This window comes from Mus musculus, chromosome 15 (genome assembly GCF_000001635.26).
Source record: "Mus musculus strain C57BL/6J chromosome 15, GRCm38.p6 C57BL/6J".
NCBI lineage: Eukaryota > Metazoa > Chordata > Mammalia > Rodentia > Muridae > Mus > Mus musculus.
Window position 1 is genome coordinate 67,156,531 of NC_000081.6, and position 24,980 is coordinate 67,181,510.

The 24,980-nt window shown below is 46.5% G+C and overlaps 1 protein-coding gene and 1 long non-coding RNA gene across 5 annotated transcripts in view; one reads left to right on the forward strand and one right to left on the reverse strand.

Annotated features, from left to right (window-relative positions):
* Positions 1 to 20,416, reverse strand: part of St3gal1 (ST3 beta-galactoside alpha-2,3-sialyltransferase 1) — a 74,072-nt gene extending 53,656 nt beyond the window's left edge. Inside the window, exons 1-2 of one of the 3 annotated variants that reach the window (XM_006520665.4) lie at positions 20,102 to 20,381; positions 6,457 to 6,521 (exon numbers count right to left, since the gene is read on the reverse strand). The gene's annotated coding sequence lies outside the window, so the exon portion shown is untranslated. Of the gene's footprint in view, positions 1 to 6,456; positions 6,522 to 20,101 lie in introns of all 3 variants that reach the window. The other 2 variants (XM_011245529.3, NM_009177.4) reach the window with 2 other exon arrangements.
* Gm31400 lies at positions 13,543 to 15,351 on the forward strand. Of its 2 annotated transcripts, none has more exons than XR_384161.3 (2): positions 13,543 to 14,377; positions 14,948 to 15,351. It is a non-coding gene; the product is annotated as a predicted gene, 31400 (long non-coding RNA). The 2 variants fall into 2 exon arrangements; XR_384162.3 differs by having other exon boundaries at positions 14,968 to 15,351.
* Positions 20,417 to 24,980: the final 4,564 nt, after the last annotated feature.

Consider the following 24,980-nt stretch of genomic DNA (forward strand, 5'->3'; position numbering starts at 1 on the left):
AGCCAGTTCATTACTTCCCATACCTTGCATAATTTTTAAAAAATACACGGCCCTGAAAACCTTTTGCTGAAAGACCACCTTGCAGCTCTGTTCCCATCAAGTCCTGAGGCCCTGCCTCTTTTTGTCCAGGCTGGTGCTTCCCCAGGGGCTTCCAACATGGATGGAAACTAAACCCTCAGTGGGAAGCTACTGGGTTCCAACCAGGATACCACGGAAACGCCATGGTAGGTGTTCAGACACTCCAAACACAAATTTTAGACTAAAGAAAGCCAGCAGTAATAGTTATTCTCTGTGAGGCCAGGAACAATTTCCTGAGACCACAAACAGGAAATCTAAGCTCCAAGTGATGGCTCCTTTAAGGGTTAAGAGTGGTCCCTCCATTACCCTGCTGGTCCACTGGGTTTATGGAGTGAGTGTAGATGCCAGGCTGTGTCAATTTGTTTCAGGAAACTCACCTGTTCATGCTGTCCATCCCCCAGGGAGCATGAGTACTGTATTAGTCAGCATTCTCTAGAGTCACAGAACTTATGGATAGTCTCTATATAGTAAAGGACTTTATTGATGACTTACAGTCTGCAGTCCAACTCCCAACAATGGTCAGTAGCAGCTGTGAATGGAAGTCCAAGGACCTAGCAGTTGCTCAGTCCCAAAGGCAAGCAGGTGAAGGAGAGAGAGCCTTCCATCTTTCAATGTCCTTGTGTAGTCTCCAGCAGAAGGTATAGCCCAGATTAAAGGTGTGTGCTTGAATTTGGAGGTCTCCCTTTCTTAATCTTCTAGAATCCATAGCCACTATGTCTCAAGATTTCCATACCAAGCTCCAGGTCAGAAACTCTATCTCCCAGCCTCCAGATTAGGGTCACTGGTGAGCCTTCCAATTCTGGATTGTAGTTCATTCCAGATATAGTCAAGTTGACAACCAGGAATAGCCACTACAAGTACAACCTATACCCTCAGTGGGAAGGTACTGGGTTCCAACCAGGATACTCAGAGACAAGAAAACCAACTATCTGGAGCATGGATTAAGACAAATTCTAGCTAAACAAATGACGGTTATGCTCCTCTGTGTTCTTATTTCCCCTGCTCTGGATCACAAGTGATTTTTCCTTTGACCCTATTAGCTCATCCACCGTTCACAGCTCCGAGAGCCATCAGACATGCTTTCCCACTGCACAGTACTATACAGTAAATCTCACAAGAGACTGTTCTCCAATTTTGTTCCCTCTCAGGTTAGGGCAGTGAACAAGAAATAAAACGCAACATCATTCCTGGAGAGACAGAGCCACTTTGCTTAATAAATCAGAGCTTTTCTCCTTTAAGCAGAAAATGATTGTCTGAATGTTGATTGTCCCACCACTATCTCTGCATTTATAAATTACAGGACTCTTTCTTCACTCAGGGGCCCATGGGCATGTCATGCTCTGACACAGCATGGATGTGACATGGCATGGTATGCCACAGGGAAGGGCAGTCCAGTCAACTGTGTGATTTCACAAAAGTAGCTTTTCTCAAAGATACTCATGGACACGATGCAAAATGTGTCTGCCTCAGTACTGCTGGGCTGGGTTGGGGAGTAGAATGAGTTACCAAGACTGTGGAGGCTGAGACCATGGCACAGAGAGCAAAATGCTTTCTGTACAAGCCTCAAGACCCAAATTCGGAGCCTCAGAACCCATATAAAATCCAGGCACCATAGTGTGTGCCTATAACCCAAGTGCTCCAAAGAGACAGGTGGGTTTGGAGGACTTGTTGGCCAGCGGGCCTAATTGAAACAGGGAGTTGCAGCTTCAGTGTGTGACTCTGTCTCCCAAATTAGGGAGTAGATGGATTAGGGAAGACCCAAGATCAACCTCAGGCCGCTACACACACGCACGCACTTGAATGTGCAAACAAAATTAAAAAAAAAATTAAAGAATAAAAAAAGTTATAAAAGAACATGAAATCATTTTGGTACAACTAAAGAAAGCAGCTGTAAGAATTGCAGGTTGTATCTTTAAGTGCTGACTGGCACTATTAAACTGTTCTTGTGCATTGTGCATGTGTGCATGCCTGCATGCATGTGTGCATGTTGTGTGCGTGTATGTACTGTAAGTTTTATCACTTTGAGCATGATTATTGTGGTGTTTGAATAGGCATGGCCCTCACAGACTCATGTGTTTGAATGCTTGGCCCATAGGGAGGGGCCCTATTAGGAGATGTGGTCTTGTTGGAGTAGGTGTGGTCTTGTGGGAGGAAGTGTGTCACTGTGGGTTTGGGCTTTGAGGTCTCATATGCTCAAGCTATACTTAGTGTGGCACCCAGTCCCCTTCTGCTGCCTGCACACGAAGATGCAGAATGCTCAGCTCCTCCATCACCATGTCTGCCTGCATGCCACCATGCTTCCTGCCATGACAATAATGGACTTAACCCCTGAAACTGTAAGCCAGCCTCAATTTAAGGTTGTCCTTTATAAGAGTTGCCTTGGTCGTGGTGTCTCCTCACAGCAATAAAGCCCCAACTAAGGCAAATATATACAGAGGCAGATTAAGCAACTCAGAGCAATGACCAGCACAACCTGGAGTCTGAAATAGAAACTAACACAGAGTTAAACTCACGTGTCAGGACCAGAACCAGCACAGGTTACCTCTTATGAACATGTATAAGGCTTGGTTGGATTGTGTCACACACTGTCCTTGGCCCCAGTGAAGCCTACAGTAGACTCATGGGTGCTCCCTTGTAGGAATAGACTGTGTAGGGAAGGGAGGCAGACTCAGATACAAGGAGCTATATTATATTACTCTCTACCCCTTGGGACTATGCATGTGCAAGTGGGTAGTGTCCTAACTAAAATCCTGGCCTAAACATGACATACCCAGATAATGGGATTGACACAAAGGGTATCTGGCTGCAGCTAACTGCAAAAGGGATAACTGAATGAGAAATAAGAGTAGAGAGAAGCTAACAAGGGCTAGTGTAGAGACCTAGAAAGGTGAGTATAGTTACCACAGGCTGATGCCAAGGGTATAGTCACAGGGAGCAGGAAGATGGCTTGCTTATGTTTGTGAAAGCAACATTCTCACATGAATCTGGACACTAACTCAGGAAGCTATAGGCTTGTCAGCTTGGGAGTGTTGTTTGCTGCCTTGAAGCCTCCCTGTCTGAAAGAAGATTCACACACTGGATACCATCAACTTCTTGTCCAGCCTCATTTCACAGATGTGGACACTGGGGATCTGAAGTGGTTCCCTATTTACCCAAGGCCACACAGAAATGGATGGGGGTGAAATTCACAGCCAGCGCTCCCTTAGGTAGGATATTTCAATGTCCATGGTCAGATCTGAGCCTTGCCCCAACTTCAATTGCAGAGAAAGAGATTTACAGAAACATGACTGTGAAGTGAACTTGCAGGTGCATCCCCACCTAATTAATCTGACGATACTGGTTTTTGGTATGCCAGGGAAGTAGGGTAGAGTCTAGTTGGCCAGGCAGCCCACCTAAGAGAACACTGTAATAGCCCACTTATTCTCTTCCTCCAGCAACAGGTTAGGACCCCAGCCTTAGTGCCTGAATTTCTAGATGCTGTTTTGATTATCCTCAATCTGTCCCTACCTCTTAAGCCTAACTTTTCTGTCTGCAAGGTGGAACTGGTGGTTGAGAATAGCCATAAGGAAGGCAGGATGCATGCTGCTTTTCCCTGTTGTCCCTGGACTGCAGGCAGATGGGTCTAGTCCCTTGGTGTATGGGCCCCCTCCTCCTTTGGGGACAGGGATAGGGGTAAAGGAAGGCCCTCACTTCAGGTAGGACATCCTGCACATTTTCGAGGTGGACTGAGTTGGTTGTCAGCAGAGGTGGCTGCAGCCTGAGTGGTTCTTCTCTGGACATCAGATGCAGATTAGTGCATGTCCTCATTGTCTCCTGAGGACTCAGAGGATGTGTGTGTGTGTGTGTGTGTGTGTGTGTGTGTGTGTGAGATGGGCACTATTTTCTAGCTACTTAAAGGAGGAGGTTTGTGAACCTGGTCTTGTAATTGGGGGAAGACAGAATGAAGGAAATGGGAAACGGGAAAGGAGAGAAGGAAAATCTCACCTATGACCATGAAAATCTTTACTTTTGGTTCTCAGTAGTAGCTCAGTGTACATGCTGTGGGGGAGGATTACTATTAGTCTCTGATCTTTATCTGATTGAAGGAATGAGGTGCAGAGAGGTAGAGAGGTACAGGGAGATAAACGGGGGACTCAATACAGCAAGAGATGGAGGTACTGCAGTACCACCCCCGTTTCTTTCAGAACAAGCATGTTAGAAGACAACATGACAAGTTGGTAGAGAAGACATACTAACCCTCATTGCCTGTCCAAAACTTGAGTTTTGACTAGTTTCCATACCTCAGCCTCTCTCTGTCAAAACATCCATAGCACGGTGTGCCAACCCTACCCAGAAAAAGAAATGAACCAGAATGGCTAAACAGTACACTCTCTGGTAGGTGCTTAGATGGATAAGGGGCAGAGAGAAGCTGGCTGAAATACACAAAGGCCAGCACAGACTTGCTCAGGACATGGTGGTGAGGGGTGTCTTCAGTGATGTGGCAGCCTGGCAGCCTGGCAGCCAAAATGAGGCCTGCTTCTCGGCCCACAACAATGAATAATGAAGCAAGATAGAGACACCGAGACTATTGCTAAAGGGGCGGAACAGGTGCAACTTAGGGTATGGTCTGAGATGAATAAAATGCAGACTCAGAGATCATTTTGCAATTTTCACCCTCCTCTGACATCCAGCAAACACTTTCTGATGTTCCAAACCCAGACAAAGCTCCTGGATTAAATTCAGATGGCTCAAGAGAGATCCAACATGCTCTGGAAAGACCCCTTCCCCAAGTCAAAAGATGCACAGGAAATGATTTTTCTATCCTATGGTACCTCTGTGGTCAGAGAGGTCCCTACATGCAGTGTGCAAGCCTAGTCAAGATATCCACAGGGAGTCTAGCCTGGGAAATAGCATCAAAGTGGCCAAGAAAGAGAGTTCCAACAGACCCTACAATACTGAATGAGGGTGTCACTCAGAGCATTGTGTCAGCAACCCTCTCCAAACACTTCCAGAGCAGTGGCTCCCTTGGCAGTCACATAGCACCTCCTGGAATATAGGTAGGTACCATGAAGACCTGTTTCCTAGACGAGGAAACGGAAGCACAGAACAGCTAAACAACTCGCTTCAGGTCACACAGCTAGCGCTTCAGCAGATGAGCTGATGAATCAGTGTGTGACTCAGCAGATGAATAATTGAAGAACTGGGGAGAAGGTTGAACAAGGGCACCCACTAAGATTTCATAACTCCGGTTCACGCTATCTTAGAGAGCAACCTCTGTGATGTACTATCACTGGATCGCCCCTTGGCATCTGCACCCACGCCAAGCAACAGTTATGATGCCATAGCCCAAGGCTAAAAAGGAAGCCTCCCTGATTGCACTCCAGGGATGTTTTCCAGTCATGCTGGGTGTTCATATTCCAAACTCAGTCCACAACCTTCAGGGCTTCCTCTGCTTTGTGGGTTTGGCAGGGCACAGGGATCGGTTTCATTTGCAAAATCCTGTATGTACTTCTGGGCTCACAATGGCCTCCTTCAGAGTGTTCCAGGTTGCAGGTAGAGACAGGCAAACAGCAAAAGGCTTCATGTTGGAGCCAGTGCTGTCACTACAGAAAGTAGGTTTTCTTCTCTCTCTCTCTCTCTCTCTCTCTCTCTCTCTCTCTCTCTCTCTCTCTCTCTCTCCCTCTCCCTCTCTCCCTCCCTCCCTCCCTCCCCCTCTGCGTGTGTGTGTGTGTGTGTTGGGGTTGTGTCGAACCAAGTGTGCACATGACATGACTGTGGCATACATGTGGAAATCAGAGGACAACTTTTCTCTGGGAGTCAATTCTCTCTTTCTCCTACCATGTGGGTTTTTGGAGACGGAACAGGTCTTCAGGCTTGCTTGGCAAGCACTTACACCTGCTGCCAGCTCCCAGAATGAATTATTTTCCTAATCCAAAGTTCCTATGAGGTGGGTGGGCAAGGACAACTAACAGCTCCTCTTATCTTCTCACTTCATTTTTAATTTCCCTTTTGGCCAAAAGACCTTTTTTTTTTTTTTTTTTTTTTTTTTTTTTTTTTTTTTTTTTACGTTGAAGATTAGCCTTTGAAACTCCCAGCTCTGCACCCCACAGAGCAGCTCTTGGCTCTGGCACCTAATATGTTTCTCAAGCAAACAGCCTTTATCCCACTGACCCTCTGCCAGGTGGTGGGATTAGCAGATCTTCCACTAAAGGCACAAGGCACCTTCCTGCCTTTTGTGAAGATGTTATTAACAGGCATAGGCTTTCATTCCTCAGTTCATTTGAAGCAGGTTGGCCTCCCAAGGTGCCCATCTCGGGTGCCAGGGGAAATTCTCAGCCTGGCTTGTCAACTAGGTGCTTAGTCTTGCTACTAAGCTCTGTCTCATGCTGGGAGACTCACCATGGCTTTGAGCATCACTTGGTCCGTAGGCATCATAGGCTTTCTGGATTCAGTTCATGCCAGCACTAGGGAAAAAAATATCCCATCAGAGACATGGGATAGGGATTTTTGGGAAGATGGCAAAATCATGTGGTTTCAGAACCAGTCAGGACAATTTATGAAGCCTGATTGGAATGTGACTCTTGGGGCACACTGAAGTCTCCCAGAGGGTCGGGCTGCTGGTCTTAGACTCAGGAGAAAGGAAGTGAGGAGTCTCAGGACCTTTTACTACCTACATAGTTAAAGCATTGCATCCCTGGCCATTAATAAGCATGGCTCTGATGGGGTCAATCTAGGGGCTGGGGTGGGAGCTGATGCCCTGTCAGATGTAGTTCTGTTTTCCCAAAGTCCCCAATGCTCGACAATGCAAAGTTGTAGGGTACAGGATGATGTTCTAAGTACACTGCATGTGATCAGGGTTTTGGGCTCTGAAAGTGCCAGTAAATTCCAACTCTGAATCTAGCTATGGGATTCACCTACATCACTGTCTTAACCTCGCTGACTCTCAGCTTCCAATATCAGTGAAATGGGATTATAATGTAAATGCATCGACCACCCAGGCTGCTGTGGGGGGGGTGAAGGTACAATGTGAGAGGGGCCAGATTCTCCTACCAGGGAGCCTGCTTGCAGACTAGGTAGGGTTGAATGATGATCATGGCTCTCTCTGGTCATGTGGGAGCCCAGACTCGTCTTCCTACTTTGAAAAAGAAGAAGAAGAAGGAGGAGGAGGAGGAGGAAGAGGAGGAGGAGAAGAAGAAGAAGAAGAAGAAGAAGAAGAAGAAGAAGAAGAAGAAGAAGAAGAAGAAGAAGAAGAAGAAGAAGAAGAAGAAGAAGAAAAGATGCAGCTCTAAGAAAAGCCAGATGGCTCAGGAGGTGAAGGCCCTTGACCCCAAGCTGGCTACCTGAGTTGGATCCACAGGACCCTTCCCATTGAGGAAGAGAACAGAGACCCAAGAGTCCACTGACCTTCACAAAAGTGCCTTTATGAGCTGACGTCTCACAGCCCCTGGAGCTGCAAAGTAGGAAGAACTTTCATGTCTAGTCTGACACTCAGAAGGTGACCCAGCTACAGATACTCAATCCATGGGAGCTGAGGCTGGCCTGGTCCCAAGATGTTCAAAGACCCTGGGGGCACTGTTATAGCCACGGTTTACCAAAGCCGTGTAGAGGGCCGAGTCCTTCATTCCGTGGCCAATGAAATCAGATTATTACTTTGAAGCCCCCATCTCCGCTTCTGATGCTCTAAAGAAAGAGTTGCACTTTTATTGTCTTTCCACAGACCCTTTTATGTTTGAAAAAGTAAATAGTTAATTAGATGAATTGTCGTCTCTCATGTGCAGTTGTCCTGGGCCTGGTGACCATGAAACAGTATTTTGGAGTCGTTCAATCTCCTAAGCTAGAAAAGGCATAGGTTTGCTTCGGTTGTTTTGTTTGTTTGTTTGATTTTGTTTGTTTGTTTTAAAGGAAGATAGATTTTTCTCAAAAGCTCTTAACTAAGTAGATATGCATGGAGACAGCTGCTTGGCTCCATTAGTTTCTTGTATATTCAAATGGATTTCTGTTGTTTGGCTTTTAATGAAGCCAAATCTACCACAATACAACCTATGAGGGTTATCTTTTTTAACTGTATCTAATAAAATTCAGAGAGTGTATTTTCTCTGTGAATGCTAGTTGTCCATTCCTAAAGTCACTTTTTAATTCCACCAAGTCACTTGGAACTAATGTTATATTCAATTTTTTCTGATGATTTATTTATATATTTTTGAGAAAGGATGTTAGTACACAGCTTTGACTGGCCTTAAACTCAGAGATCTAGCTGCCTCTGCCTCCCCACTACTGAGATTAAAGACATGTGCCATTAGGTCAAAATGATTTTGATTTTTTTAACCCTTATTTTATATTCTCTTTACAACTTTCAAGTTATAAACAGGAGAGTGGTTCAGCAATTAAGGGCACATATTGCTATTCCAGAGGACCTGAGTTAATTCTCAGTAATCACACCAGAAGGCTCACAACCTCCTGGAACTTTAGCTCCAGAGGACCTGAGCTGGATCTGAGGCCCTCTGGCCTCTGTGGGTATCTGCACTCATGTACAAAAACCCATATACAGAGGATATATATATATATATATATATATATATATATATGATATATACATAAATATATATCACATAAATTTTTAAAAATACTTTTATACTTACATGGTTGAATAACTTTAGTATTTTAGAGGTAAAAACAAAACAAAATGAAACACACATTTAAAAAAGTTCCAAATACCCCCAGATTAATCAGAAGACACTTTTTTAAATAGGAAATGATATCTTTATTTAATAATTCATGGTGAGGAACGAAGAATAGGCTCAACACAGTCCACTGTGCTATTTCTCTGGCTACAACCCAGGTTCTGTTCATTTTTTTTTTTGGTATTTATTTCATTTACATTTCCAATGCTATCTCAAAAGTCCCCCACCCACTCCCCCACCCACTCCCCCACCCACCCACTCCCACTTCTTGGCCCTGGCATTACCCTGTACTGAGTCATATAAAGTTTGCACGACCAATGGGCCTCTCTTTCCACTGATGGCCGACTAGGCCATCTTCTGATTCATATTCAGCTAGAGACATGAGCTCGGGGAGGGGGCTACTGGTTAGTTCATATTGTTGTTCCATCTATAGGGATGCAGATCCCTTTAGCTCCTTGGGTACTTTCTCTAGCTCCTCCATTGGGGGTCCTGTGATCCATCCAATAGCTGACTGTGAGCATCCACTTCTGTGTTTGATAGGCCCCAGCATAGCAAACACAGTCTCACAAGAGACAGCTATATCTGGGTTCTTTCAGTAAAATCTTGCTAGTGTATGCAATGGTGTCAGCGTTTAGAAGCTGATTATGGGATGGATCCCCAGATATAGTAGTCTCTAAATGTTCCATCCTTTCACAGAAGACACTTTTAATATAAATATTTCCAGTCTTAGTTCTATGATCTTTAAATGGGAATTTGAAAGGTCATGGTGGGGCATCACCTGTCTCCACACTAATTTGTCCAAAATTAACCTTCTCGGGAATAAAAACTCAACGTTTAAAAAGCTAGAGCGAAGGCTTAGTGGGCAAAACACTTGCTTTGCAGAGAGAAAGACCTGAGTTGAGTCCCCAGTACCCATGTAAAAGCCAAGCATGACTGCATAAGCTTGGAAATTCTGTATTGGGGTTCAGAGATAGCTAGACCCGGAAAGTTTGCTGGCCAGAAAGTCTTGACAAAACAGCTTCTGGCTCAGTGAGGGACCCTGTCTCAAGGTGATAAGGAAGAGAAGAATAGACAAAAACACTCCAAGTCAAAAAGCATTCGACAAGATCCAACACCCATTTATGATAAAAGTCTTGGAAAGATCAGGAATTCAAGGCCCATACCTAACCATGATAAAAGCAATCTACAGCAAACCAGTAGCCAACATCTAAGTAAATGGTGAGAAGCTTGAAGCAATCCCACTAAAATCAGGGACTAGACAAGGCTGTCCACTCTCTCCATACCTATTCAACATTGTACTTGAAGTCCTAGCCAGAGCAATTCGACAACAAAAGGAGATTAATAGGATACAAATTGGAAAAGAGGAAGTCAAAATATAACTTTTTGCAGATGATATGATAGTATATATAAGTGACCCTAAAAATTCCACCAGAGACTCCTAAACCTGATAAACAGCTTCAGTGAAGTAGTTAGATATAAAATTAACTCAAACAAGTCAATGGCCTTTCTCTACACAAAGAATAAACAGGCTGAGAAAGAAATTAGGGAAACAACACCCTTCTCAATAGTCACAAATAATATAAAATATCTTGGCGTGACTCTAACTAAGGAAGTGAAAGATCTGTATGATAAAAACTTCAAATCTCTGAAGAAAGAAATTAAAGAAGATCTCAGAAGATGGAAAGATTTCCCATTCTCATGGATTGGCAGGATCAACATTGTAAAAATGGCTATCGTGCCAAAAGCAATCTACAGATTCAATGCAACCCACATCAAAATTCCAACTCAATTCTTCAAGGAATTAGAAAGAGCAATTTGCAAATTCATCTGGAATAACAAAAAACCTAGGATAGCAAAAACTCTTCTCAAGGATAAAAGAACCTCTGGTGGAATCACCATGCCTGACCTAAAGCTTTACTACAGAGCAATTGTGATAAAAACTGCATGCTACTGGTATACTGACAGACAAGTAGACCAATGGAATAGAATTGAAGACCCAGAAATGAACCCACACACCTATGGTCACTTGCTCTTCGACAAGGGAGCTAAAACCATCCAGTGGAAGAAAGACAGCATTTTCAACAAATGGTGCTGGCACAACTGGTTGTTATCATGTAGAAGAATGCGAATCGATCCATACCTATCTCCTTGTACTAAGGTCAAATCTAAGTGGATCAAGGAACTTCACATAAAACCAGAGACACTGAAACTTATAGAGGAGAAAGTAGGGAAAAGCCTCGAAGATTTGGGTACAGGGGAAAAATTCCTGAATAGAACAGCAATGGCTTGTGCTGTAAGATTGCGAATCGACAAATGGGACCTCATGAAACTGCAAAGCTTCTGCAAGGCAAAAGACACCGTCAATAAGACAAAAAGACCACCAACAGATTGGGAAAGGATCTTTACCTATCCTAATCAGATAGGGGACTAATATCCAACATATATAAAGAACTCAAGAAGGTGGACTCCAGAAAATCAAATAACCCCATTAAAAAATGGGGCTCAGAACTGAACAAAGAATTCTCACCTGAGGAATACCGAATGGCAGAGAAGCACCTGGAAAAATGTTCAACATCCTTAATCGTCAGGGAAATGCAAATCAAAACAACCCTAAGATTCCACCTCGCACCAGTCAGAATGGCTAAGATCAAAAATTCAGGTGACATGCTCACAGTCAGCTAATGGATGGATCATAGGGCTCCCAATGGAGGAGCTAGAGAAAGTAGCCAAGGAGCTAAAGGGATCTGCAACCCTATAGGTGGAACAACATTATGAACTAACCAGTACCCCGGAGCTCTTGACTCTAGCTGCATATATATCAAAAGATGGCCTAGTCGGCCATCACTGGAAAGAGAGGCCCATTGGACTTGCAAACTTTATATGCCCCAGTGCAGGGGAATGCCAGGGCCAAAAAGGGGGAGTGGGTGGGCAGGGGAGTGGGGGTGGGTGGATATGGGGGACTTTTGGTATAGCATTGGAAATATAAATGAGTTAAATACCTAATAAAAAATGGAAAAAAAAATTCAGGTGACAGCAGATGCTGGCGAGGATGTGGAGAAAGAGGAACACTCCTCCATTGTTGGTGGGATTGCAAGCTTGTACAACCACGCTGGAAATCAGTCTGGCGGTTCCTTAGAAAAGTGGACATGGTACTACCAGAGGATCCAGCAATACCTCTCCTGGGCATATATCCAGAAGGTATCCCAACCGGTAAGAAGGACACATGCTCCACTATGTTCATAGCAACCTTATTTATAATAGCCAGAAGCTGGAAAGAACTCAGATGCCCCTAAACAGAGGAATGGATACAGAAAATGTGGTACATTTACACAATGGAGTACTACTCAGCTATTAAAATGAATGAATTTATGAAATTCTTAGGCAAATGGATGGACCTGGAGGGCATCATCCTGAGGGAGGTAACCCAATCACAAAGGAACTCACACAATATGTACTCACTGATAAGTGGATATTAGCCCAAAAACTTAGGATACCCAAGATAGAAGATACAATTTGCTAAACACATGAAACTCAAGAAGAATGAAGACTAAAGTGTGGACACAGTGCCCCTTCTTAGAATTGGGAACAAAACACCCATGGAAGGAGTTACAGAGACAAAGTTTGGAGCTGTGACGAAAGGATGGACCATCTAGAGACTGCCATATCCAGGGATCCACCCAATAATCAGCTTCCAAACACTGGCACCATTGCATACACTAGCAAGATTTTACTGAAAGGACCCAGATATAGCTGTCTCATGTGAGACTATGCCGGGGCCTATCAAACACAGAAGTGGATGCTCACAGTCAGCTATTGGATGGATCACAGGGCCCCCAATGGAGGAGCTAGAGAAAGTACCAAGGAGCTAAAGGGATCTGCAACCCTATAGATGGAACAACATTATGAACTAACCAGTTCTCCGGAGCTCTTGACTCTAGCTGCATATGTATCAAAAGATGGCCTAGTCGGCCATCACTGGAAAGAGAGGCCCATTGGACACACAAACTTTATATGCCCCAGTACAGGGGAATGCCAGGGCCAAAAAAATTGGGAATGGGTGGGTAGGGAAGTGGGGGGGGAGGGTATGGGGGACTTTTGGGATAGCATTGGATATGTAATTGAGGAAAATATGTAATAAAAAATATTAAAAATTAAAAAAACAAAAACAAAACAAAACAAAACAAAAAAAAAACACTCCATGTCTTCCTCTCTCTTACAAATGTACCACTGCACAGAAATATCACAGTATGTGTTCATATGGCCATAGATCCACTCAGATACATGCACCAGAAACACATAAAACCACAAAACCCCAGAATTTGCTGGGCAATATTTACTAAATATTACTAAGTGTTGTGTCTGCATATGTGTGTGTGTCTGCACACCAGAAGAGAGTGCCAAATCTCATTAGAGATGGTTGTGAGCCACCATGTGGTTGCTGGGAACTGAATTCAGGACGTCCGGAAGAGCAGTCCATGCTCTCTATCTCTGAGCCACCTCTCCAGCCCCCTGGGCAATTCTTATTACCCAAGAGTTTTGGTGAATTTATTAACAACTAAAGTTGTTTTTTCAGAAATTATACAAAGTATATCTGTGCGACAAAAGAGAAAACTGAGGCAGGGAGCAGGTGAGAGATTTGGTCACTGAACTGAGCATCTAGTTGAGGTGCCCTGAAATCCAAGCAATCTTCAATCCTTCACATTGAGATGTGAGCAGAGACAAGCTGAAGGTCTGCAGGGCTTGGATGTGGCTTCAGTGGGTCCTCTAAGTATCCAAATGTTGCAAGCTCCGTCTCCAGTAAACAGTGTGAAGGGAAGGTGGAACCTTTAAGGGATGGGATCTAGTGGGAGGACTCACCCTGCCCTGCTCTTTGAATGCTGAGTCACCAGAGGATGCACCTCCCTAGGATGCACCACCCTTCATGCAACATGCTAGAACATGAGTCAGGGGAACTTCACTGGAGCCTATGCCATGCTGCTTGAGTTCTCAACTCCCAAAACGGTAAATGAAATAAACCTCTTTTCTCTACAATCACTCAGTCTCAGACATTTTAGTGTGTCAACAGAAAGTTAATAAAGGACCTTGCTACCATTTTATCTTTGGCGCACGTAGGGGCAATTGGGTACAATGGGTTAAACCGGTACTTCTAAGAACTCTGTAGTCCCCCACCGACAGGATCCATTCTCTCTTTTGACTGAAGGTAGGGTAATCTTTGGACTGACATACTGCAGCCTCAGGCTGCGGCAGTATCAGAGTAGATAACAAGTGTGGATTGGACATCACCAGTCTACCCAGGGTGCCCTCTACACCTGACTCCTCCCAATGTCCTCCCCAGGAGGTTACCCTGAAGAATCCCTCCAGCTTCCCTGTCCAGAGCCCCAGCCATATCCCTGGATGCTGGGTGGCTGTATTTCCAGAAGCCCGAGGTTGTGTATAGCAGGTTGGATTAGGGCGGAAGTGCTCCAGTTGGTCCTTCTTCTCCCAGTCCCCATGGTCTCTCTCCAGGGCCTCTGCACATCTGGACTGCCATGCAATCCTGGATCCCAGCCTCTTCCTGTGGCTGTTTTCCAGAGGTAAAGAAGGCACTGCATCATTTCCTGCTGATTTACCCAAGCCCTGCCCCAACCTGTGTAGGAGGGGTAAGTCCTTTATTCAACTTGAATTTTCTGTTTAAACTCAAAATGTTTCAAATACACATATTGGTGCATACACTAAACCCTTGGTAAAAAGTAGAGGCCACTGAAATCCTTCTCAGGAAGGCAAATAAGGCATGCTTACATAAACCTCTGTCTCCTAGGCTCCTCCTAGGAGGCAGAAGCAGGGTGAGCCTTTTACACTGCTGCCTCCTACTTGGGACTTAGAGGGTTGAAGAGGAAAATGGCAGAGCCTCACCAGGATCACAGTAGCTAGTCTCAATCCGTTCTGGGCATCTTAAACTTGATTGAAGTTCTCCTTCTTTGCCCAGTCAGCTTAGAGTGTTTTGGTACCAGGCTTGTTCCCAGTCACAGTGCTTTTGGGGTCACTTCTCAGTCCCTGTTCTGAGAACTTGGTAATTTTTCACTCTCATTCTCCCATAGGGAAGAAGGGGATTTTAACGGTTTTATACAACCCAAAGGAACAAAAAATGCAGGCTCCCCTGGGGGCAGCATGGGGAGCTTTCTGAGAGGTTAATATGCCATTTTACCTTAAAGTCAGCTGCCTATTGACAGTTTTCCTCTGAGCTTTCCAGAACTTTTGGACTCCATTCCACCATTTGGAAGAGACTAGAAGAGACTCGTGCCACAAAACAATCAATTTCTCTGGCAAACAGACTTAATTCAACTGGAACTTGGAGGTCTGAAGCTTCAACGAACCTGTCCTTTCATCTTCTCCATATGTTTACAAGCCAGTGGAGAGGCCCATGCATCCTACCAAGACTTTGCACAGAGGTCCAAAAGCTGAGCTGTTCACACAGTCCCACTGAACGCCAGCACCCTTACCTCACCTCTGCCTGCTGTTTCCTTAACTCCACCCTCCCCGATCTGCTGTTCAAATCTGAATGGGAGGTGTATGTAGAGGGGCAAGTCAAATATTCAAAATAAAGTATTAAGCTGCATCTTCCAAGAGAATCCAATGCAGCCTCCTGGCTTCATACACTCACACTGAGGTCTGGGGTCATACAGTCAGAAGTTTGTAGTGAGGATCTTACCCTAGTGTGTAAACTGGCCAGAGAAAAAGGGCACACTGCAGGAATAGGAGGCCAAAGCATCTAGTTCCTACCACCTCCAGCTGCCTCACCTCTTTGTGCAGAAGCTGACAACAGCCTGGTGTCTCAGTGGCTCTATTTCTCTTGCATACGCAGGGTGTACAACACTTTTGATATCTGCATGACATCACCCAAGAAAACACATCTGTTTTACTGCAGACTGACAGCAGAAACCCTACGTCCCTGAGGCTTAGAATCCCCAGGTTTCCTTCTGTGGACCCTTCAAAGATGAGGGTTCTCTCCATCTTTCAGCACAAGTGGCTTTGGTTCTGATAAATACCACACACGGCATGACTTGCCATCATCCCAGGTACCTCCCCCAGAATACTAAGACCTCCGGGACAGCCAGCTTTTCTACTCCAGTACCTCCAGAATCCTGTGAGGTATCTGGAACCAAACAAAGTTCCCATAAACACTAGCTCAGATGGAATCACTGAAATACAACCCTGACCACCAAAGTAACCAAAGAAGTGGTGAATTCCAGACTTCCCAGTGATGTGCGATGTTGGTTATCCATTAAGCACATCAAGACCTGAGTGAATAAAAATGAGTGGTTTTGGAGATGAAGAGCAGAAAAGTGTTAACATATCATTTTGGTGTTGTTCCCCAGGGCTAATAGTTTTGCATTAAAGCTAAGGAATTGAATAGAATAATGTCTAAGATCACTTTTAGCATGTAGACAAGGAGGTCACACTGGTCTCTTTACATCTACTCACAGAAGCCTCTTAGACACTACTATAAATGCACAGTCAGGAGTCAGACCTCATCTCTCAAACCCAGTATTGAGAACTGCTGGCAAAAACTTGACCTAGTGAAAGACAGGAAGTCACTCTGTCAGTGAGAGGGGAGGAGCCTGGGGTAGCACTCCAGTCTCCCCAAGTGGACTAGTTCTGAGGCAGAATCCGAGCAAACCTAAAGGAGGTGGGTACTGTCTTTACGAAGAGGTTTTGCTGTATGCCAGGTGCCTACCAGCAGAGAGCCACAGCTTCTTATTTTGCAGAGAATGAAACAGAGACCCAGGACCCAGAATAGCTTGGGTGGCACGTTGCAAAGCAATTGAGCCTTGGCACTGAGACTCAAAGACAGGCTCTGATGGGGCTCATGTCTATGTTCTTCTGACCGAATTAGAACAGACATGCTCTCGGGTTCTCAAGCCAGTGATGAGGAATGCAGTTTCCATGTGGGTCATGCAACTGATCCAAAAGGGCCTGAGAGTCTGATTCTAGAATTCACGCTAACCAGGCCACCTCTCCGTGCACAAAGCAGTCACTGGGAAGTAATCACTCTAGAAGTACCCCCTGCCAGTTGTTTCACTTCCCCATTTTCATTAACTTACAATCAGCTGAAGTTCAAAGAATACTACGTAGAAAGTTCTAGAACTTTTAAACTGATAAGTTTTGAAGCAACTTGTATTGCTGATTGTTGTTATAATTGCTCTGTTTCATTGCTAGTTATCATTAACCTTTTAACTTTGCTCAATATAAAATCTGGACTTTGTCATAGCACCCCATATTAGCTAGGATCTCGAGTATTTACTGGGGACCTTGGGAAATACCTCTGGAGAAGAGACCATTGTACAAAGACAAGCTGACTGGTAGACATTACATTTTTTCTGTTTTGTTTGCTTTATGGAGACCGGGAATGGCTTAGGATGAAAGCTAAGGTTCAGCTTCTACAAAGTAAAGCTCTGTCCAAACACAGACCCCTTGAGTCAGCAATTCCAGCCAGGTAAAATTGATAGGGGTAGGTATCAAAGGCACACATCTGGAGGCTCCTTCCTGGAGAGGTCTGCCTGACCCTTGTTTATAGAATAGAGTTCCGACAAGACAGGCTGCTTGGTAGGAGGAGAGAGGGACATTTACTTGTCACAAACTCACACTGAGGATCCGGGACATCCTTTTCTTTTAGGCCCATCCACAAACTACTTCCCCAAGGGGAAGGAAGACTCAAGAACCTGTAACATTAGTGACAGCCAACTGTTCAGAGGCCCCAACCTCAGGAGGAGCATGGGAAGGGTGCTGGTAGCCTGCACCTGAAGAATGAACTCAGAGCCATCTACAAATAGCTCAGAAAAAGTCAGCTCGTGCTCACTGCTCCAGAGCCCAAAAAGAGTGGTGCTCACACTCCCGAAGAAACCCCTGTGGTCACGTCAAGCAACACTTCCTGTTTTCTAGCCCCAGATCTGGTCAAAGCCAGTGTGGGGAAGGCCCCGCTAAGTCCAGGCTGTGGCTTTGCTGGCCAGCATGACCTGAACGAAAAAGGCAGGGAAAGGAAATGTCAGAAAGGACAGGGAAGAAGTCCTCTATCCATCCTTTTATTCTTTAGTTGGCTTCTGTTCACGTACATGTATATACACAAGCATATTTTCGAGCCTGTTTGCCCAGTATATGTCTACACACAGTTATACATAATATCTGTTCTTCAGGACTCTTTGGAGTCCGTAGGAATGGCTCCGCTTTACAGATATGGAAGCTGTGGTTTTCAGAGGCTAAGTCATATGTTCAAAGCGAAGTTCTTCATCTTACACCCAATTTTAGGCACACACAGGAGACACAGATGGAGAATTTTAGTTTTTTTTTTTTCTTTCTTTTAGCCAATCATGAAAGTTCAGAAAATGACTAGGCTTTGGTGTTTGGGACAGGAAGGGGAAGTGCAGAGGCGCAGGGGCCCAACCCAGTGGCTTTGGTCACCCTTTCTCACAGCTTAGTTTAACCGCTCTATCCAAAGCAGCCGACAGGGGGCAATGCATCCCTCTTTTTCAAACCTGGGGGCGCTCTGGGCCATCATCCAAGAAAGAAAACCTAGGGACACCGCCCGCAGTTTCCAGAACTGCACACTCTGGTTTAGCAGGGTGGGTGCTCAGCGCTCTCCTGGAAGTCACTGGATGAATTTTAATTTAGTAGCAATCGTGGAAAGGGACAAGGGGCGTCCGGACTCGGGACGCCTTCTAGAGGCCCTTTTAGTGCGCACAGTGTTAGCATCAACTACAAGTCAGAAGCGGTGGCAGAGATCGTCCCCTGATCCTAGCAGTCTTTCTGCTGGGGAGCGCCCCTCACCTGCAGCAGGAAGGCGTGGGCGCTCCATCTCACCACAAGTCCATGGAAGCGTGGGGACCCGAGACAGTGGTAAACTGGGAGAGGACAGGCTTTACCCATTAAACACAGAGAAAGTCTGGCAAATGCCTGATGTAGCAACTGTGCGAGCTTGTTCCTGTCCTGGGGGGTGGGGGGTGGGGGAGGGTCACTAGTGTCTCCGGGAGTCAATCAGCTTCCGAGATGGCTTGACCATCCCAACTCCCACCCACTCGCACGCTTTTGGGCGCGCACATGTCTCTCATGGAGCGCGCCACCAATTCCTGCTGGAGGAAGAAGCTGGCTAGGACCCTTGTGCAAAAGGCTGGAGAAACTCCAGGTTCCAGCAGATGGATGGAGGTTCGGGCACCTTTTCTGAGACTCCACGGTGAAGCAAGGCGAAGGGCCCCACGCTTTACCTGTACTACGAGGCAGGCACCGGGAGACTTAATCCCCTTCTCGAGTTCAGCCGCGCTGCCTCCCGCAAGGTCACACTCAAACACCCACGCGTAGAAAAACGAGGGCTGAAAGTTGCTTGCGCAAAGGTCCGAATCCCGAGCTAATAGTACTCCAACCAAGTCGCTTTGTCCGGTGTCACCATTGCCCACCCCGTGCACATATCAAAGCAGCAGACCATGCCCTGCGCAGGTCACACTACAGAGATGCAGACTTTGCTAACTTTTGTCCCATTATTTCTTGGCAGCTGCGGCGCCTAACGGGTTTGGAGCAGATTCCAAGTTTAGACTTTCCACCGCCACGCTCACTTTGACCACCCTCATCTACCCACTTTCTGACACACCGCTTTTTGCTGTGCTGTCCTAAGCTCCAACTTCTCCCCGAGATCCGAAACGGGGCGGTATTAGAGGTGTCCCGGGGACCAACAGCCTCCTCCCGGGTCCGCGCCTGCCCACAGCTGATCGGGAGACTCCATCCGGACACTGTCCAGACCTCTGGTCTGGAAAACCAACGCTTTCCAAGCGTCCCCAGTGTCCCAGCCCGAGACCTCCGCTTCTCTAGAGAGTGGGGACAATCTGCGCCTGATGGAGTCTCCTACCCGCGGCCCGGGCGGGGATCCACTGCGGTGCTGGGCGCAATGTCACCACGGCCGCTCCGGGAGCCACTGCTACAACTGCCATAGGCTCTTCACTGAGCTCCGGCAGGCTCCTCCAGTAAGTGCCAAAGAGCCTGGAGCCCCAGAGCTGGAGTCTCCTCCCTGACCCGCAGGTAGAAGACCACCGTGGCGGAGACAGAGATCTCTCTCCTTGTGTCTCCCTCTTGGCGCCTAGGGTCTTTGGTCCCATTTCTACTGTTACACCTTTCTAGTCCCTTTCCCACCCCTTCTGTGCCCGGGTCGGGACGATCACCTCAGTACTCAGAGAACACAAGCAACATTTCTCCAGCCCCAACTCGCGAGGGGGCGCCGTCCCTGGGGCACCGGGACAGGGACCAGCTGGGTGCGTACTTACCAAAGCCAGAGACACTCCGGACTTTGGGGGCACTGAAGAGGTTCAGAGAGGTATCTAAGGAGATGTGTTCAGGATACTTACCCAGCCAGCTCAAACCTCACGCTCCTTCTCTGCCTCCTCCTCTCTCCTCCCTCCGGTTTAGGGCTCTTTGTCTTTGCAAAGTGTCGAAAGTGTCTGGCATAGTGGGCTCCGCCGGCAGAGGTTAGCGCCGGAGAAAAGGGAGGCGGGGTGAGGATGGGAGCCGCCTCTGGAACACCTTCCCCCGGGTGTAACGGGAGTGAGAGGCGGGGCGTCCGGGGAGGAGTCGCTTTCGCCCGCCCGGTCCCAGCCGTGACTCCGGCGCGCCCAGCACGGCTCTTCGGCTCTAGGTTCCTCCCCTTCCTCCGCCCAGCGCCCGCCCCTTGGCGCTCGGGCGCCCCCCTCCGCCCCTCCTGCCGGCCTCAGCTCGGCTTTCCTCTAGCTTGGGGCTTCCTGCAAGCTCAATATAGCTCAGCCAAGCCACGTGGACAGCAGCGGGCTGGGTGGAGGCCGGACCCGTCTGAGAGACGCCGGAGGAGGCAGCGCGGGAACAATATCACTGCCTCAAGAGAGGGATCTGCGGGAACAGCTGGCGAGGCTAGGGAAGAACTCCCGAGAGGCTCGAAGCCCGTGGGGTCAACCCGAGGGACGAGGCGTTGGGCGTGCACCGAGAGGATGTGGCTGGCGGTGCCCAGAAGAGCCCCATTCAGGGTCGCAGTGGAGAGAGAGGGCGATCAGGCAAAGCCACCGCTTTTTCTGAGGGCGTGGGACTCGAGGTGGGATTTAGGTAGGCTTGGGGAGGGGCACCGCGGGGTTAGGGATTGCGGTGTCTGTGCAGCCAGGACTGGGAGCCGCAGAGCAGGTCACTATAAGCATCCACATCCCCGCCCTTCCCGTCTACTCCGCCGAGGGCCTTTCCTTTGCGGATGGATAGACAGCTTCGCAGACCAGCGCTAAGCAAAGGCTGATAGTGGGAATCAGAGTTAGAAAGGTCCCCAAGGCAGCCTGGGGATGGGGATTTGGTTTAGGTTAGGGTAGAAGTTTTTCTGTTTTAATAGGGAAGTGAGGGTACGGAATTTAACGTGTGTGGGTCGTAGATCATAAATGGTGGATTTAAAAGGCATTTCTAAGATCTGGTTTGTCAGTGGGTATCCTCTCACTGGAACTATCTCATCTACAACTTTTCCGTGGAATGTTAAGAGGAAAGACGGTGTGCGCAGGAGTCTCTCCGTTTTCAGTTCTGGAGACTTCTGGGGACAAGCCTTTGCAGTGGGGGAGGCCAGAGCTGCCTGGCTGTTTACTCACTAGAATGAGGCTGTAATGTTGGGGCGAATTTGCGGCACTTCTCCATTACGGTGTGATCTTGGGCTCTTTGGGCCATATCCACTGTTTCCTAGGTTTGTGTTTCCACGTACTCCCTTGCAAAGGGCCCTGGTCCCAGCGTTCGTTTGCTTGGGTTGTTGTACTGAGCAAGTGGATACAGGGCTCTTGAAACTGCCCTTGGCATCTAAGAGCTCACTCAATCCAAGCCAGCTTGTGGAAGGAGGAAGGAGTGGGTTTCAACTCTGCTTCTGGACTGCCTAGATAGGGTTGGTACACTGTGTAAGTTCCGAGGAAGTAGAAGAGAAATTGTTAAAAGGGAAGAAGTGGAGGACAAAGAAACAACAAACTACCAGAAAAGGAAGGAAAAGAACAGAAACCTCTAAGTTATAATTTGTGTGTGCGGGGTAAGGGAGAAGTATTGCCAAGACTCTTCCAGTTAAACCTCACTGGGGTCTGATCTGCCACTGGGCTGTCCCTCACCAGGATATGAGAGGAGGGGGTCTCCAAGGTGTTCTATGACCTGTGCTGAGTAGTTTTCTCTGCTGTTCTAGGTTGGTTTGGGTTTCCATGCTAGAAACGAGGTGAGGTCCTTGTCACTGGGCGCATCTCTATGAGCTGTGTTCTCTCTGAGAAGCTGTTCAAACTGCAGCGCCTGGCATTCTTTTGTGTGTATGTGAGAGGAAGGCAGAGATCCCATCCCCATCGGCTACTGTCCTCCCTAGCACAACATCTTGCAGCCCTATCTAGTGTGAGCCACTTAGATCCTTGGTCCCCACAGATACAGTTTGGAGCAGGAACATACTCACACTGTGGTGACTTTCAGTAGAATACAAGTTAAATGGTCACCTAACTGGACCTCAGGGTTAAAGAAAAGAGCCCTGTGGTTTGCAAGCCTGTATCTGCTGCCCATGTGCCTCTTGATTTGATGAGGCTTACTGTAGCTGAGGAACACTGTGCCTTGCTTCCCGCTGACTGGAGTCCTCTCCCTGTAGTCCAGAAGCTAGTAAGGGAGTGCTGGATGAATTAATTGTAGTGTTCTGGCAAGGAGGCAGAGTGCATAGGGAATCACTTAGGGAGATGGAAAAATACTATATGAATGGAAGGCTGCTATTATAATCTAATGGATTCTGTAGAGGGAAGGTTAGATTAGGCAAATGAATAGCCCCAGGTCATCCAGCTGGTTACACTTATATTGCTGAGAGCCCACACCAGCTCTGTGTCCACCCCAGAGTCTTAGTGGGGTCTCTGGATGACTCTGAAAAGGACTCTGGTGAGCTCTGATGAGTGTATATAAACCGTCACCTTCCCTACATAAAATGAACCTACTTCTAGTAAGAAAATGTAGGTGGAACTTTTAAAAATCCACCTACTCCCTGCCTGTTAACAAAACACATTCCTTTCTAGGTTTAACAGGGCAGGTCTCCATATCCTTCCCTGCCTTCCCTTCTGCTATTTATTTATTTATTTATTTATTTATTCATTCATTCATTCATGCATTCATTCATTCAGTGACATTCCATGCAAGCAGCACTTTTGACACACTGGACCATATTCAGAGGCAAGGGAAACAGGCTGAACGTCAGGGAAGGATGTATGCATTTCTTTTTGTCACCCTGATCATGTCTCCCAACATGCCCTGCTGGGAAACAACTGGAAGTAGTCATTACTGGGAGTGCCTGCACAGCGGGTCTCCTGGGGAGCCCTGACATGGATTTAGTGCACACTGCTGCCTCCCCATGAGTTCAGAGCACAGCAAAGCTATCTTACTGATGGCTGAGGAAATTGATTTTCTCTTTTTCCTTCCCCCTTTGTTGGCACAAGAGAGTGGAAAAGTAGTAATGGGTTCCAACCCCACTGGGCAATTGTAGAAAAGGGGAGGGTGATGGGGCTTGTTGGAGTCTTGGAAAGGAGCCAACACCTGCTATTCTGGGTTATGGATGGTGCTTTCTTGGGTCTCAGGGCTATGAAGAATTCCTGAAGTCTCCTTAGGAAAAGTGGTTCGCGTAGAAATGTCCAAAGTAATGTGACTTGGGAAGCTGGAAGAAGAACTACTTGTTGCTATCATATTCTCTCTCTCTCTCTCTCTCTCTCTCTCTCTCTCTCTCTGTGTGTGTGTGTGTGTGTGTGTGTGTGTGTGTTGCAGTTTCTAAGGAGATGGACAGAAACATATTCACACCTGATAGAGAGGTCACTGAAAGTCCAAAGAAATCATTCCATTCAAGTTTAGCTTAGTGAACTAACACATTGATGGGGTTACTTAATCAGAGCCTGAGTGTTAGAAAGATAGCATCACTAGAGGTCCCTACATAATATACAGACAGTTACTACACCAAAGACTCCTCTCTCCCATGCAATTGCTAACCTGCTTGTAAAATCTCAGGCAAGTCCTATACATTTCTTATGAGTTTAATGAGCTTCCACCTTACCTCTTGAGGGAATGTTTTCAATATGAAATTACACAACACATTAAAAACAGTTATTCAACAGTGTGTGTGTGTGTTTGTGTGTGTGTGTATGCGTGTGTATGTGTGCTTGCTTGCTCTAGTGCATATGTGTGTAAAGTTTCCTCTTCTGGAATATACCTTAATATTTTGGGTGAGTTTTTGCCCCAGCCTCTAATTCCACTGAAGCCATAGAGAGTTATTTTAGTCCTACTCTCTCATTGTTGATCTTCCATCTTTGAGTTTGATCAGGAGAGGAATCCAATTGACAGGCCCGTCCAGGGGTTAATGGGGTCACCAGTCCAACCTGCATAGGTTGCCAAGCATCGAGTGTCCATCACTGAGTAGACCATGACGAGGAAGAGCCCTCTAGATTTGGCACTTGGCAGAATGTAGAGAATATAGCCTGTTAACCCCTTTCAATCCTGAGACGTCTTAAGGGCTTTTGAGCCAGCTAGATCTATATGATCAACCTCATTTCCAAACTCAGTGTCCATCTAGGCACACTTTGGGTGTCAATCATGTGTGACTACCCTAATTTGTCCTGAGATGAGCTTTAACACTGGGTAGAAACACCATAATAAGGAGATAAATGGGCTTCTTAAGAATAAAGTCTCGGCTGGATCGCTGGCTCCATTGTAGAACATTTGACTAGGCTGTGTGAGGTCTGGATTCCGTTTACAGTACTTTAGAAAAAAAAAAAAAAGAAGGAAGAGAAAGAAACTTTGGAGTAGAGCCAGAGAGCCCTTTTCCACTTGTATAAAACCAACAAATTTATTTGTTTGTTTGTTTGTTTGTTTGTTTGTTTATTGGGGGAACACTCATGTAGAGGTGAGAGGACAACCTGCAGAAGTTGATTCTCTTTACCATTTCAGTCTCTGGAATCAAACCAGTCATAAGGCTTGGTGGCAAGTGCCTTTACCAGTTGAGCCACCTCACTGGCCTAAACAGGAAATTTTAAACTCATTTTCTCTGTTCGATATCCTGTGCTTATGAAAGAAGTCAGATGGAAGACCAGTAGCTTCCTGGGTGGCATTCATTTAATCCCACTAGGACTGTTAAGTGAAGGTTTGATCACAGCAGGGAAAGAGTAAGAAGTGCTCTGGACCTTTAAGAGGTGGGGCCTTGGGGGAGGTCTTTAGGTCATTGGAGCATGCTGTCTCTGAAGACTCTGCGGG